Source organism: Ceratotherium simum, chromosome 11 (genome assembly GCF_057802395.1).
Source record: "Ceratotherium simum simum isolate JZ-2026a chromosome 11, ASM5780239v1, whole genome shotgun sequence".
NCBI lineage: Eukaryota > Metazoa > Chordata > Mammalia > Perissodactyla > Rhinocerotidae > Ceratotherium > Ceratotherium simum.
In genome coordinates, this window is record NC_141910.1 from 20,143,090 (window position 1) to 20,157,654 (window position 14,565).

General features: G+C 44.8%; 1 long non-coding RNA gene across 2 annotated transcripts in view; it reads right to left on the reverse strand.

The window, feature by feature from the left end:
- Positions 1 to 367: 367 nt before the first annotated feature.
- The window catches only part of LOC147915938 (uncharacterized), a 34,172-nt gene continuing 19,974 nt past the window's right edge, over positions 368 to 14,565 (reverse strand). Inside the window, exons 2-6 of one of the 2 annotated variants that reach the window (XR_015553558.1) lie at positions 12,006 to 12,188; positions 4,662 to 4,898; positions 4,427 to 4,514; positions 2,306 to 2,385; positions 368 to 1,090 (exon numbers count right to left, since the gene is read on the reverse strand). This is a non-coding gene — a long non-coding RNA (uncharacterized LOC147915938). The remainder of the gene's footprint in view (positions 1,091 to 2,305; positions 2,386 to 4,426; positions 4,515 to 4,661; positions 4,899 to 12,005; positions 12,189 to 14,565) is intronic. The other variant, XR_015553557.1, reaches the window with a different exon arrangement.

The following is a 14,565-nucleotide window of genomic DNA, read 5'->3' on the forward strand; positions in this document are numbered from 1 at the left end:
TTAAAGAGCACATAAGATATATCTAAATGTATTTCTAAAATAACACAGAGCCTCGTCCAAAGAGAGCTTCTCATACACAGTAATAGATTTGATTTGCTCAACACTATATAAGTTGCTGGGGGAGGTAAGGGAAGCCGTGGCCCTACCCTCAAGGAGCCTGATCTACTTTGGAAGATGAGAAGAACATTCTCATGATAATGAACAACACAGATGGCCCTATATTTTTAAGTGACAGATGATCTGGTATAAGCTCCAGTGCAACAGGAGTAGGATGATCCTTTCACATATCTAACTTTTCATATTACCTGACCGGTTCTTTTTTTTTTTTTTTTTTTTTTAATAATTTTATTTATTTATTTTTCCTCCAAAGCCCCAGTAGATAGTTGTATGTCATAGTTGCACATCCTTCCAGTCGCTGTACGTGGGACGCGGCCTCAGCATGGCCGGAGAAGCGGTGCGTCGGTGCGCGCCCGGGATCCGAACCCGAGCCGCCAGCAGCGGAGCACGAGCACTTAACTGCTAAGCCACGGGGCCGGCCCTACCTGACCGGTTCTTGAGGGCGAGCACCAAGCATTATTGTTCCTTGTGTGCCCAGTGCTCTGCACACAGTAGGCATTCAAACACAATTTGTCTAAATACCCAACGAATGCTTGGAGAGCATGTTAGAACAAGCACTTCATTCTTTACAAAGCACTTTGAATCTGAAGCATCGTTTAATTCTCATAACAACCCTGTGAGATAGTTACTATTACTGTCACCTGCATTTTCCGAATAAAGAAACCGTGTCAGATAAGCTTAGCATCTTGTTCAAGTCACACAGTCAGTTTATGGTGTGGCTGGTCTGACACCCAAAGCCTTTGACCGAAAGGAGGAGCCTCCTCCTACAAGGGCCACAGAAGTGCATAAGCTGAAGATGTCCATCCTCTGCCAGATGTCCTTTTCTGGCCTCCAGTGTGCTCTGTCTTTAACCTTTCTCTTTGCTCTCTCTAGCTGAGACAGCTGGCTCCAGTTTTTTCTTTTAGCCAAAGGGAATCCAATTTATTAGTATTTCTTTTCAGGGAGGCAAAGACTCTCCTATTCATCCAAGCCCCTATAAATATAAATGTATAATATAGCCATTAAACTCTGGAATGTGACACAGCCATAACCACACACAAGCTATTAAAAGTTTGCTACCTCCAGTGGGAGATATTCACCATGCTTACTACTCTCTCCTCCTCACAGGGCCAGGACAGAACAGGAGCTCTCTGATTAGGGGAAATCTTTTATTTTGCATTAGAATCCTTCTAAAAGCAGTTGTGTTACCGATTGGAAGGCAATGTTTAAAAAATTTTTTTAATCACAAAAAGCACTACAAGGTTTTTGGGAAAAAAAATCAAACAATACTGAAATATGTAAAGTAAAAAGTTAAAGTTTTCAAGAGAATGAGAAGACAAGCCACAGCTGGAAGAAAATATTTGCAAAAGATATATCTAATAAAGGACTGTTATCTAAAATATACAAAGAACTCTTACAACTCAACAATAAGAAAAGGAACAACCTGATTAAAAAATGCACAAAAGACCTCAATAGACACCTCACCAAAGAGATACAGAAGGAAAATAAGCACATGAAAAGACATTCCACATCACACGTCATTAGGGAATTGCTAATGGTTGTTAAGTTTGTGTGCTCCTCTTCAGCGGCCCGGGGTTTGCAAGTTCGGATCCCGGGAGTGGACATAAGCATCGTTCATCAAGCCATGCTGTGGCAGGCTTGATGGTAGAGGTAGAGGAAGGTGGGCACGGATGTTAGCTCAGGGCCAATCTTCCTCAGCAAAAAGAGGAGAATTGACAATGGATGTTAGCTCAGGGCTGATCTTCCTCACCAAAAAATAAATAAAGAAATAACCAGGAGCTACCACTACACACCTATTAGAATGGCCAAATCCAAAATGGTAATGGCACCAAATGCTGGTGACTATCTGGAGCAACAGGGCCTCTCATTCATTGCTGGTGGAATCCCAAAATGGTATGGCCACTTTGGGAGACCTTTTGGCAGTTTCTTACAAAACTATACTCTTACCATATGATCCAGCAACTGCTTCCCCTGGTATTTAACCAAATATGTTGAAAACTTATGTCCACACAAAAACATGCACACAAATGTTTATAGCAGCTGTATTCATAATTGCCAAAACTTGGAAGCACCCAAGATGTCCTTCAGTAGGTGAACGGATAAATAAACTGTGGTACATGGGACAATATTATTCAGTGTTGAAAAGAAATGAGTTTTCAAGCCATGGAGAGACATGGAGGAAACTTACATTACTAAGTGAAAGAAGCCAATCAGAAAAGGCTTCATAACATATGATTCCAACTGCATGGTGTCCAACTAGATGACATTCTGGAAAAGACAAAACTATTGAGACAGTAAAAAGATCAGTGGTTGCCAGGGGTTGTGGGGAGGGAAGGATGAATAGGCAGAGCATAGAGGATTTTTAGGGCAGTGAAGCTATTTTGTATGATATTATAATAGTGGATACATGTCATTATACATTTGTCAAAACTCATGGAATGTACAACACCAAGAGTGAACTGTAACGTAAACTACAGATTCTGGGTGATAATGATGTGTCAATGTAGGCTCATCAATTGTAACAAATGTACCACTCTGGTAGGGGGATGTGGTTGGTGGGGAGGCTGGGAGTGTGAGGGAGGGGTTGTATGGGAAATCTCTGCACCTTTCCTTCAGTTTGCTGTTAACCGAAAACTGCTCTGAAAGATAAAGTCTATTTTTTTCTTTTTTTTAATTGTGAAATTTTTATTGTACGTTATTGTTTGTCACCATATAAATGCATCCCTCCACCCCTTGTGCCCATGCCCCACCCTCCTTGCCCCTGGTAACCACCAAACAGTTATGTCTGTCTGTGTGTTGGTTTATCTTCCACATATGCGTGAAATCATACAGTGTTTATCTTTCTCTTTCTGGCTTATTTCGCTTAACATAATACCCTCCAGGTCCATCCATGTTGTTGCAAATGGGATGATTTTGTGTTTTTTTATGGCTGAGTAGTATTCCATGGTATATATATACCACGTCTTCTTTATCCAATCATCAGTCAAGGGACATGAAGTCTATTTTTTTTTAAGTGGAAGTCATTTTCCCTATTCCTCCCATGCTCAATCCCACTTCCCACATGTAAATGTTGTTAAATATTTCGTGTATTTTCCTCCAGTCTTTCTTTTCACACACACATAATGTGTGTGTATGTATAAGATTTCTTTAAAAGGTCAGAAAAAGCTATGTATGTGCACATGATTATAGCGGTGTCTCCTTATAACGGTGGAAATACTTTACAGTTATTCAAAATAAGGAATAGTTAAGTAAATTATGATATATTGCTAACTGAGCACTGTATAATGGACTCCCAGATAAGTAGAGTAGAGTAGTAGCAGTAGTTAAAGGAGAGTAGTAGTAGTAGTGGTTATAGTAGAGTAGTAGCAGTACTAGTACTAGTAGAATAGAGGAGGAGTTAGAGTAGAGTAGTAGTAGTAGAATCAGACAGAACTGGGTTTAAGTTCCCATCTTGCACTACCATACAATCCAGCTATTCCACTTCTGGGTATTTATCCAAAGAAAACAACACTAATTTGAAAAGATATATGCATCCCTATGCTCACGGTGACATTATTTGCAATGGCCAAGACTTGGAAACAACCTAAGTGCCCATCAACAGATGAATGGATAAAGAAGATGTGGTATATATACCACTGTGTGTATATATATATGTATGTATACTGAAATAGAATGGAATACTACTCAGCCATAAAAAAAAGATGAAATCTTGCCATTTGCTACAATATGGATGGACCTGGAGGATATTATGGTAAGTGAAATAAGTCAGACAGAGAAAGACAAATACCATATGATTTCACCTATATGTGGAATATAAAAAACAAAACAAACGAACCAACAAAACAAAACAGAAACAGACTTATAGATACAGAGAACAAATTGGTGGTCACCAGAGTGGGGGCGTGGATGAGCAAAATATGTGAAGGGGATTAAGAGGTATAAACTTCCAGTCATAAAATGAATGAGTCATGGAGATGTAATGTACAGCACAGGGAACATAGACAATAATATTGCCATAACTTTGTATGGTGACAGATGGTAGCTAGACTTGTCATGGTGATCATTTAATAATGGATATAAATGTCAAATCACTATGTTGCACACCTGAAACTAATATAATATTGTATGTCAACTGTAGTTCAATTAAAAAAAAAATCCCATCTTGCTATTTAAACAAGTAGTGAGCACTCTCCAAACCTTAAGTTTATCACCTGTACCACAAAAATATTAGCGCTTACCCAAAGGGTTGCTGTATCGATTAAATTGAAATTGAGAATCTATATAAACGCCCCAACAAAGTGCTTGGCACCTGATCGCTGCTCCATCAGCCACGGTCCCTTCTCGAGGGTAGACCCCTGTCCTGGTGATCGTTGCTCCCCAACAGCTTAACTCAGCACCTGGCCAAAGTAAGCAGTAAGATAAATGCTGGCTGAGTTGAACCGGAGTGGGACATTCTAACCATTTAAAATCACTATTCAGAGACAGGGTGTGGAGTTCGGGATTTCAAGCAATACGAGATTTACTGGAGGGAATGAGAGGCTTACACTGCGTTGGATGGTCTGGGGGAGTCGAGGCCAGGGAAGCGTCTTCTATCCTGCACAGTGTGGAAGGATCACAGTGTGGGAGGCCCCTTGCGGGTGACCCCAGCTGCCTGTGGCACCGAACAGGTGATTCCCAAGGGGCTGCCAGAAGCTGCCGCAAAGCCTCCCATCTGCCCTGGTAACGAGGCTTTCTCTGCACCGTCTTGACTCTGTTGACTCATTGAGAGAGAGAGCCCTAACCTGTGCAAAGGAATGCAGGAAAGTAAGTTCTGATAGGGGAGAAGGAGGGAGGAAGCTCATGGCTCAACCTATAGAAGACTGCAGAAGCATTTTTTAAAACTAGAAACAATTTTAGTTTTTAGTTTACAAACAAATATGTGCCCGTTATAAAGGCAGAAAATCATCCATAATCTCACTAGCCAGAGAAAACCCCTGTTAAAACCTCGGTCTTATTTCCTCTTGGATGTTTTCCTATGCCTGCATACAGGTATCGTACCTATATCATATATGTAAAATATTGTATATTTTACACATTGTATATGTGTTTTCCATATGATATCCTTTTATCACATCAATAAACAATCATCCATGACATCATTTTTAATGGCTGAATAGAATTCCAGTGTCTGGCTAAACTATACTTTATCTAACCAATCATCTATTGTCAGACATTTGGATCATTTCCAAAATCTTGCTATTATAAACAGAGCTGCCAGGAACTTCCTTAGAGCCATGCAGTGAACTTCTGATCCTCTTTCACAGAAGGGTGAGAGAGAACAATAAGCTATTTGCTGAAGCCGACTTCAACCCCAAACCACCACCCCCTCATCCCCACCCCTGGCGATACCCAGTCCCCTGGAGTCCAGCTGGAGGAATCCACGGTCAGGACCTTGGATTCTTGAGGATTTGCCCCACTCCCAGGAGGAGTGTCTGAGCCGTTTTGAACCCACATAATTAGATGTGAGGGCCCTGAAACCAGGCCAGCTCTAACCAAAACTGGGAAGCAGATGAAGGAAGTCTTGGCTCACTCTCAACTCCCTCTTAAGTGTTTCCCTTCCCTAGTACTGTCCAGTCCTCCCAAGAGGTAACTGCCTGGTGCCCCAAACCCCTAAGCCCTGATCTCAGCATCTGATATCCTAATTTCTGCAGCCGTGACAGAAACCAGGCTATAAGGAGCCATACCTTCTGGTAATGTATGCTCTCAAGAGGCTCCCTTTAACATCTTGAGTCAAGCAACATGCTTTGAACTAAACACTGCAGGGGGCACAGGTGAGTAAGACATCATCCCTGCCTGCAGGTAGTTTATACTCTGTTCTAGTTTCCTAGGGGCTGCCATAACAAAGCGACATAATCTGGGGGCCCTGAGGCAATGGAAACTCATGTCTCACAGTTCTGGAGGCTACAAGTCAGAAATCAAGCTGTTGGCAGGGCCGCGCTCCCTCTGACAGCTCTAGGGGAGATCGCTTTCTTGCGTCTTCCCAGTGTCCAGTGGGTGCCAGGAATCCTTGGCCTTCCTTGGCTTACAGCTGCACCTCTCCAGTCTCTGCCTCTGCCTTCGCACAGCCTGCTTCCCCGTGTATCTGCGTCTCTGTGTCCAAATTTCCTTCCTCTTATTGGGCATCCGTCATACTGGATTTAGAGCCCCTCCTAGTCCTGTATGACTTCTTCTTGACTAATTATATCTGCAAAGACCCTATTTTCAAATAAGGTCACATTCTGAGGTTCTGGGTGCACGAGGTGGGGGACGCTATTTAACCCAGTATACACTCTGATAAAGACAGTGGTGAATATAGACAATCAAAATTGCAGGCATGAAGTTACTACTACAGCTCTAAAAGGACCCAGAGGAATAAGACATGGGGGTGAGTAGGGGGTGCAAGGAGTTGTGAGCCTGGGGCTGTCCTTGAAGTCACCCTGTCTAGCACCTCCTAGTCTGGCTATGCCTATGAGCCAGACTCCCTGTGAGCCCCCAGTGGGCCGGCTGAAGCTCCCTGTGGAATAAGGAATACTTCTTGAATTCTCTCCAGCTCTCCTCACAACCCCATTTCCTGTCGACCAGAAGTTCTGCAGACAATCACGGCAGGGAAAAGACAAACTTAATGGAGAACATATAAAGGCAGAACTGCAACATCTTTTCCCCTAATTTGTTGTGCTTTTTGCACATATTTTTCCTTTTCCTCTGCTACCTCAGGTTTAAAAATGTGGGGGAGGTGCCAGAAGCAGCGCCATCCTTTTTGAATCCCAGAGCTTGCTCTTTCCTGCCCCAGCCATGCACTGCTAACACAGCAGGGTTGCAAACTCCTGGCGGGACAATTAGGGCCGAGCCCTTCTCAGGACTTCAGGCCACAGTCTGTGCATCTCCAGGGCTGACTTTCAGTGCTGGCAGGGCATGGCGGATGCTGAGATTTGAGAGTCGCCACATCACAGCACGTCCTTTGCAGAGGCAGCGGGGTTGTCTTCAGAGGCATGTTCCCCACACCTAAACCTTCCCCTTGGACCATTTCAAGGAGGTTTACTTCTCCACCAGCTCTTACAGATGACAGAAGTAACTCATAACAAGTGCTCTCATGGTTGCTGTCCCACCCAGAGTCCCCTGGCAGGTTGTCCAATGGTGACTATGACCTACCCCCGGGCTGTCTTCTACACACACCTTTCACTCTCAGCCTGGGAGCTTTCTTGGACTGGCTGTGGGGAGCAGGCTGAAAGGACAGGGGAGGTGAGCCTTTGGGAGCAAGCTCAAGCAATGAGCAACAGGAGATGGTGAAAAACACCTCCACTTTCTTGCACTTGGGGGTAAGGAGGGACAACTCTGAGGTTTGCTTTCTGCCATCTCCCAGAGGTCCCAGAGGGACTGAGACCAGCTGCTCCCAGTGGTGACCTGCTCATTCGTGTGTGCTATATTTTCTCACTTCCCCACTCCCTTCCCCATGCTGCCTGGAATCACTTCCCAAATAAACTACTTGTAATCAAAACCATGTCTCTTGGTCGGCTTCTGGGCAATTCTGTGGGGGAGAGGGACAAAGATAAGTAGAAGTACCTGAAAAGACAAATTACCAGAGCGGTCATCAGGCAGAAGTGATGCCTGGCCAAGTGAGTTGAGGGCTGGCCAAGTGAGAAAAGGGCTGTTTTCAGAGCAGAAGGTGACCTCTGGGAACTGGAGCGGGCAGACAGCCTGGAGGAAGTGGGGCTTAAAGGTTGGGAGAACTCAATGGCCAGAAGCAGGGACAGGGAGGGAGAATGAAAGGGGAAACACATAAGCAAAGGGAATTCCAGATGATTCTTTTCATCATTCTGCCCTGCCCTCTTCCGCAAGTCGAAAAAAATACCTTGACCAGGAGCAAAACCAGGGTTTAAGAGACAGTCGCTGAAGCTGCTTTTCAAGCTGAGACATGCATAAAGAAATACAAATCATCTACTAAAGAGGTCACCTTTCCTTCAGGTCTGAGGGCTGATTGAGTAAGATGACGCATGTAACCGCCACGGCTCCCCGCTCTGAAAACTTGGCACCAGAGCACACTGTGAAACCGCCAGCTCTCACTGTTGTGCCTGGAACCCGGGAGTCATGAACTTTGGGGGTTGAAGATATTTCCCTGAAGGCCTGGCAATCAAGACCTCATGTGCAGCTCCTGTGCTGGGAAAGATTTCTTCTTTGCTCGTCTTCACCTTCTCCCCAGGGAGGGAGAGTGCAGGCCCTATTGGCACATTGGATGAGAAAGGAAAAGAGCCCAGCCAAGAGAAAGGAAAAGAGCTCTGCCGGGTTTTATAAAGAGATCAGGCATGGAAAGCCTTGAAGACTCTGGGCTACATGCATAGAATTTGCTGGAAAGGACCTCGCCCTTGATGGCTGTGTCCAGAGCTAAGAGCCCCCTAAATAAACATACAGACTAAGTAAAAACAATATCTGCTATGCAAACTCAGCTTCAAGACCTACCCCCAATTCCCAACCAGACGGCTGCCCCCAGGCCTCTTCCAAATAGAAATTCCATAGCCACCATTCTTGCCAGCTCACAGGGGGCAACTGAGTTTTGCAGCCAGCGCTGTAGGAAGACAAAGGCTGGATCCGAGTCCTAGGAGGTTCCTAATTGCTCTGCTGTTTACTCAGTAAGAGAATCCGAAGCCCAACTAACACCAGCAGTTGTTGGAGCGACACTGTGTAGCCAACAGGCCCATGTGGGGATCATGCCCCTGGCTTTCCCCACACTCAGCCACAGACCAGGTGAGCGCAGGGGTATTGATGCCCAGGGACAACACTAGCCCACCAGGGGCTGGGATCAGAAGGGTAAATGCTTCCCCATTTCCTCTTCCCCCACCCCCAGATGTTCCTGAGGTGCATTTCACAAAGCTTCTCAGAAGGTCCCACTTAGTGGTGGCCAATTCAATAACTTATCCTTTTGTTGGCTCTTCCTCCTTTCCTGTTTCACTCTCAAATAGACTAGCCACATGTAAGCATTCCTATCAGGCTCTGCTTTCAGAAGAACCCAGACTAAGGCACTCAGAAACCTCGAAATAGATTGGCTTCTGAAAATGACCCCGTGGGGCACAGCAATGAGGTTCCCTCGATCCTTGCTTATGTTTGTCTTGAATGTGAACCTTCCTGTTGTACCCAGGCAGGTATTAACTTGGAGAGAGGTTCTCAATACATCCAGCCCAAAGAAGGAGGAGAAAATGATCCCTCCATCTACATGGAGGAGCCATGGCAGGTGAATTCTTTTCACCAAGTCCTACTTCATTTTGTTGATTCACTAGAACCCATCTTGTGGGAGGGCCAGTGACTCACTATGTAGAAATGAGAAAAACAGTTTCATAAAAAGTGGGATATTTCACACACTTCTTACATACACACATCAGGACACAAAGTGGTGTGACGTGGTTTGGCTGATGTCTAAGTGCCCTAGACTCAATATAGAGATTTTAACCAAATATAGCAAGAAGGCTTCCATTTGAGAATCTAGCTCTCTCTTCCAAAGCAGATGATGGGTGAGAATAAGGGAGGGGGCTGCAGAAGTAGGGGTGAATGGAATTAGAGTTAAAATAAACCTAGGAGGAAAGAGCAGAATTCTAAAGAGAGGAGGAAAAGAAAACCTCATCTATACTTTCTTCTGTTTGAATTCCTGGGTCTGACCATAATGGCTTTCAAAGTGATGTAGGAAACGTCCAGAAATGTACATTTTGGTGGGGGGTGCTTTGGAGGGGTGAGTCTTGTCTAGGTTGTGAGAACTAAGATTACAAATGGCACAAAAAAGAGTAGTGTTTAGTTTTTAGCACTCGTCACAGATCAAAAATCATATTTTAAGCCTAAGACTTGAACTGTTGTGATTATAACATTATCATTTTTCTATATTAAAAAATGTGAGGACTAGAACAAAAAAATTATTTCTGAATTTTTTAGAAGGGTGTGAATCAAAAAAATTTTTTCTCTGTGCCCTCCTCCCTACAGCAGGGGCTGTTAACATCTCCCCGAGCCTGAATATCCAGTTCCATAGCATCATGCAGCCTGGTCAGAAGCGTGAGCTACGCAGTCCCACTCCTAGGTATTCACCCAAAAGAAATAAAAACTTAAGTTCACACAAAGACCTGTGCACAAATGTTTATGTACCCTTATTCATAAACTCCCCAAGTTGGGCACCACCCAAATGTCCTTCAACTAGTGGATGGAAACAAACCTTGGTACATCCATAAAATGTAATAGTACTCATCAATAGAAAGGAACAAACATCAGCTGTATACAAGAACAGAAGAAGAATGAATCTCAATGCATTTTGCTAAGTGAAAGGAACCAGTCTCAAAATGCTGTATGATTCCATTTATGTGACATTCTGGAAAAGGCAAAACCATTCCCCACAGGGCTGTGGGTGAATGGAAGGAGGGGATTGACTACAAAGAGGCCCAAGGGAATTTTCGAGGGTGATGGAATTGTTCTATAGGTTGATTGGGGTGGTGGTTATACAACTGTGTGCATTTCTCAATGTTCATAGAACTGTACACCACTAAAAAGGGTGAATTTTACTGTACGTAAATTATACCTCAATTAAAAAAAAGAAAAAAAAGGCATGAGCTGTGGAGTCCCTGGCCTGGGAAAGAACCTCAGCTCCAGCACTTCCTTTTGTGTGATCTTAGACAAGTTACTTAAGCTTTCTGGGCCTTGGATTCATCATCTGTCCCTGAGGGTTTAATAGCCCCTACTTTACAGGTTTGTTACGAGGATTCAGCCAGTAACGTGGTGACTGACACCCACTCAGCACTGGATCTCATTATGACCATCCAGCCAAGATCCACAGCTGAAGTCCCTCCCCAGGTGGTCTTGATATCTGCGTGCCCTGCACTCTAGCACCCCAGGCCTCCCCCACCTGCCCTCTGCACAGCCTGCATTCCTGGGGAGAAATGGATGCCGTCCCCTGAGAAGTCTGGGAAGCAGTCTGGGCTGGGTTAGAGCTTGGTGCACCTGAAACCTGGCTTTCAGTCCCAACCCATGAGCTGGTATCTCTGGGGGTTTTTAAATCTCTCTCCCACAGTCACCAGCTGTGCCCCTCAGCAAGCCAGTAAGCTCATAAATGCCACTCGAAAGGCATGTGCGCTCACTTTCCCCAGCTCTTGCAGGGCTGTGATTTATCCATTCTTTATATCTTGGCACATAGTAGATGTTTGATAAATGAATGGGATGTACCATCCCAGGGCAGCTAGCTTCTGGGTGTTTCTATTGGACTATGCGAAACATTGTTTGATTATGAGTTCTCAGACTTTTCTTTCTTTCTTTAGTTTTGTATGTGTGATTCTCCTAGCTAATATTTTCTCTTACGTATTAATAAAAACCTACTGCCCAACTACACTATTCTAAAGATCCCAAGCAGACTTTTCTTTTTTTTTTTTTTTTTTTTTTTAAAGATTTTATTTATTTTATTTTTTCCCCCCAAAGCCCCAGTGGATAGTTGTGTGTCGTAGCTGCACATCCTTCTAGTTGCTGTATGTGGGACTCGGCCTCAGGATGAACGGAGAAGTGGTGCCTCGATGCGCACCCGGGATCCGAACCCGGGCCGCCAGCATCGCAGCGCGCGCACTTAACCACCAAGCCACAGGGCCGGCCCCAAGCAGACTTTTCTATAGTTAGAAAGTTTTGTGAAATATTCCCTTCATTACAGTAAGTAACAAGATGAACCCCTTCTTAATAGATTTTCATTGACCAGGATGAATTCAGGGCACAGAACCACACATGCACTGTGGACAGGATTTGACTTCTCATTCGTTCATTAACAGAGGCAATCACGTAATGGGCATTTACAGAGAACCTTCTCTGTGCTAGGGGTGCTAGGGTGCTAGGGAAAGCCCATAGCTCCTTCTCAGCTTCTGTACCTGAGTATGCACCTCGCCTCTTGGGGTCTTGGTTTTCTCAACTGTAATCGGTAAGGCCTATTCCAGACCTGGTCCAGAACCCACAATCTATGACTTGGAGACTGTATTGCAATCTGTGGTGATACAGAAGTTTTTTATCGAAACTGATGATGATGGTGCTGGTGAAATGGTGACGTTGCTGACCTAAAACACAGAAAGAAGTTAAAGGGATGTTTTTAATGGTAGCAGCTAATTTACAAGTTTCCATGTCTCCTGCTGCTTTGAAACTACTTATGATGGACTGAAGGAAACACAGCCCCTCAGATGGGGTAGGGAAGTGAGGAGAGAGCACAAGAGGGCTTAAACTGGTATCTGTAATGCTTTATTCCTTAATATTAAAGAAAAAAGAATTCAATAGTGCTAAATGTTAAATCGGGATGTTAGGAGTTCATACTCATGAGTTATAACGTACTCTGCACTCTTTCACATGTTTGAAATATTTCTTGATAATTTTTTAAAAGACACACTCCTTTCTTTTTTAAGTAACTAAAACTGTGGTGGGAGCATTTTTCATCGTAGAAAGGGTATTTCTCTGTTTACCTGAATAATCCATATTTCCTTGGAAATAACACCCTGCTGCTGATCCTCTCTCTGTCTCTATATGTATCTTTCTCCTTCTCTTTCTCTGTCTGTCTCTCTATCTCTTTCTGTCTCTCTCTCTGCTTCTCTCTTCTCTCTCTCTCTCCCTCCCTCCCTCTCTCCCACTCCCTTTGTCTCTCCAACCCCCCTTGAATGTTTTATGGGATCCTGCCTATACTGCTTGGATGAACAAATGGACCTATGCGTTAAATCATGGCAGCCAGAAGCACCAGTTCCTAGTTCCCTTAAACCTTTCCTACTGGCAGTTCAGCTGAGCCTCCACACTCCTACGGGACCAGACCATGGCCTGGCCACCCTGCTGTGGGAGCAGCTTTGAGCTCCTTTGCTCAAGGACAAATCTAGAGAGAACTCAGCGCCCTAGCAGGGCTGAAAGCGAAAAGGAATCCGCATTTCAAAGGAAGGGGCGAGAGGAGGGGTGAATCAGCCTGCCTCAAAGGCTAAAAATAATCCGACTCTGTAGACTTCTTCCTCAGACCAGTCAGGCCGGAAAAGGGGAGGGGGAAGTGAGGGTAGGATCTTCCCATCATCCTGAATGTGAAGCTGGGGCAGGGCAGAAAAGAGTTAAACTGGGAGCCTCCATCCTAGGCTCTCTCCCAAGTCAATTTCTTATAACCAGAATTCATCACTCATCTCTTTGATAATAAATGTGGTTAGTAGGAACCAGGGGTTTTCTGCCTCTCTGTCCCACTGTTTAGAGGAAAGCCCAGGTGGCCTGGGATGCAAGGCAGCTAGCTCCCTGAGCCTGTATGCTCTGTGCATCTGAGCCTGGGCCTTTGGCCTCCCTGGGCACAGAGGCCCATCTCTGTGAAGGCTTCGGGGGCTGATGGAAACTTCCCTCTTCCCCTAGATGGTTTCATAACAAAGGACATAATGGAAAGGAGGTGCTTTTCGCCTCCTCGAGGAAATCCAAGTGATGTTCCAGCCTTCCTGTGGTCAGATACAAGCTGTCCCCTTACGCTGGGGATGGATGTTTCTCTTCACGGGGTTTCCTTTACTCCCGGCCCGCCAATTCTCTCAGTAAGACAAGGACTCTTTACTGTGTAGGATGCTTCTCCTCCCCCACCCAAATCTGGGTGTTTGTAAATCTGTCTGCAGTTCTTTCCAGAGGAACAACTTCCTTTACAAAGGTTAGTGGCATCCAGGAAGCTCACTAGCTGGCCAGCACTGGGGCATGTCAGAGCTACAGCCTTGACAAAGATTCTTTGCTTGATCGAAGTTTAGTCAGGCTCCTGAATTTTCTCCTAGGTTCATCTGTGCACTTCCTCATAAAATCTAGTTTTAGCAAGAACCCTGCTAAGTCAGTTTAACCAGAACCCCCCACCCTCAATATCTGATCAGGTTCCTCATCCTCCACCATCCCCAGGTGATGTCTGATCACCCTGGCCTGTCCTCAGCAAGAAACCTATTAGGTCCATTTAGCCAGAACCCCTCTTATCCCTGATGTTTCCTCTTAGTAATTTTCCATACACTGACCCCCGGCCCTGCTCCTTGGCTATAAATTCCCACTTGCCCATGCTGTATTTGGAGTTGAGCCCAATCTCTCTCCCCCGCTGTAAAATCCTATTGCAGTGGTCCCTATACCTGTTAGGATGGTCCTGAATAAAGTCTGCCTTACCATCTTTAACAAGTGTCTTTTTTTCTTTAACAACCTCCTCCTGGGTGCCTGGGCTGGGCATCCTTCCCAGGAGCAGTAAATAAGAACCAAGGTTCTGCTCCTTTGGATCCACTGAGTAAAACCTTTGCCCTATAAACTAGTTCTTCTTCAGTGTGACGACCTGTGTGTGGAACCCCACACTAGCTCTGGCTCCAGAAATTCATCCTTCAACATGGTAATCTTACTCAGCAGGGCACAAACCTGCCACATAACCAATTTCTCTTTTCTTGGTGAATATGCCACCCACACTGGTTTTAAAGGTATACC